The sequence below is a fragment of the Hylobates moloch genome, unplaced genomic scaffold (genome assembly GCF_009828535.3).
Source record: "Hylobates moloch isolate HMO894 unplaced genomic scaffold, HMol_V3 SCAFFOLD_15, whole genome shotgun sequence".
Taxonomy (NCBI): Eukaryota; Metazoa; Chordata; class Mammalia; order Primates; family Hylobatidae; genus Hylobates; species Hylobates moloch.
In genome coordinates, this window is record NW_026652290.1 from 47652460 (window position 1) to 47654544 (window position 2085).

Sequence of the window (2085 nt, forward strand, 5' to 3'; positions counted from 1 at the left end):
TTCCACACAAAGGCTTACATACAAATGTCATAACAGCTTTATTTATAAGAGTTAAAAACTGGAAACAACCCAAATTTCCAGGTAAATGAATAAATAGCAATACATCCAAAAAATGCACTATTGATACATGTCATGAATATGGATGAATCTCAAAGTAAAAGTGGTTAGTGAAAAACCAGAAATAAAAACATACATACTATGTGATTTCATTTACATAAGTTTCCAAAGAATGTAAACTTGTCTATACTGACAGAAAGTGGATTAGTATTGTTCACTGTGTATCAGTTATACTTCAGTAAAGCTGTAAAAGAAACCTGTACAATTTATGGAATATGAATAAAGTCGTATTTAAAGATAAACTCATAGCTTAAATTTCTAAAGTATTATATAAAGCACGTGTATAAACAAATTAGATAAAACTCTATCAAAAACTGGAGGAAGAAAAACATGAATTTAAAATCAGAAATAGGCTGGGCGCAGTGGCTCACGCCTGTAATCCCAGCACTTTGGGAGGCCTACGTGGGTGGATCACCTGAGGTCAGGAGTTCGAGACCAGCCTGGTCAACGTGGTGAAATCCCATCTCTACTAAAAATACAAAAAATTAGCCGTGCATGGTAGTGGGCGCCTGTAATCCCAGCTACTCAGGAGGCTGAGGCAGGAGAATCTCTTGAACCTAGGAGGCAGAGGTTGAACAGTGAGCCGAGATCACGCCATTGCCCTCCAGCCTGGGTGACAAGAGTAAAACTCTGTCTCAAAAAGAAAAAAAAAAAAAAAAGAAATAGCAATCAGTAGAATTTTGTAATAAAATTCAGGAATCAGCTCTAGAAAAATAATATGTAAATATTATGACATATAATGAAATGGAGAAACATACATGTAATAGAGGATATAGACAGCATTATAAAATTATAGGGGATATTATGTACAAATATAGCTAAGAAATTAGAAAAATATTTTTTAAAACGAAAACTAAGGAGATTAAGTAACTTGCCTATTATCGCTCAGCTAGTAAGGTGGTGAATCTTGGATTCAAGTTTATACAGTCTAACTCTAGAGTCTGTACCCTTAACTACCACGCTAAAAATAGAAAACTAGTTATTTTTGTAAAACTCACATAACATTCATTTCACAACACATTAAAAATAGTGTGAAAAGGAAAATGATATTCAATGTCACTTATACATACAAATATCTTAAAGTATCATTAAATCAGATCCAACAGTACATTAAAAGGATAATTCACTGTAACCAAATAGGCTACATTACAGCAGTAAAAAATTGTTAAATATTTAGAATCAGTTAATGTATTACATCTTAAGGCATGTGATCTTCACATTAAATGCCAACAATACATTAGATAAACTCCACTCATTTCTTATGAAAGTGCTTCAAAAGTTAGCAATGTGTGAATACTTTCTTAGAGAGATAGGGAAGATTTATTTCAAATTAATAGCAAACATCATTCTTAACAGTGAAAAATGATATTCATGTTAAATCTTAAGCAAGGATGGCCAGTGTCACTATTATTATTTGTTATTATTTACTGCAATATATAAGCAAAGATTATAAGATACATAACAGAAATGAGAAGTAGTACTATCAGATAGGATAAGCTTATTGGATAGGATAATTCTTATTTTCAGATGAAAGGATAGTCTACATAGACAAATCAAGAGAATAATTTTTAAAGATCATCTTATAATTAAACAATTCAGAAAAGTTATGCATATAAGGTGTATATATATAGATATACGTATATATAAATATATATAGAAATAAGCTTTCCAGTAAATCAGCAATAACTAGAAAACATAATGAAAGAAATCACTTTCATAATAATACAATCTCTTAGAAGACCCAGGAATGACCTTAGATTAACAAAGCTATTTGAAGAACACTACAAAATTAAAACAGCTAATATAGCCATATGTTCAATAAGGCAAAGGAAAATACGAATATGATAAGGAGCAAGGAAGATATTAAAAAGGCCAAAAAACACACTGGATGGGATTAGCAGCAGATTAGACGCTGCAGAAGAAAAGATTAATGAATATGAAACACAGAAAAATGTGATGAACTTGATC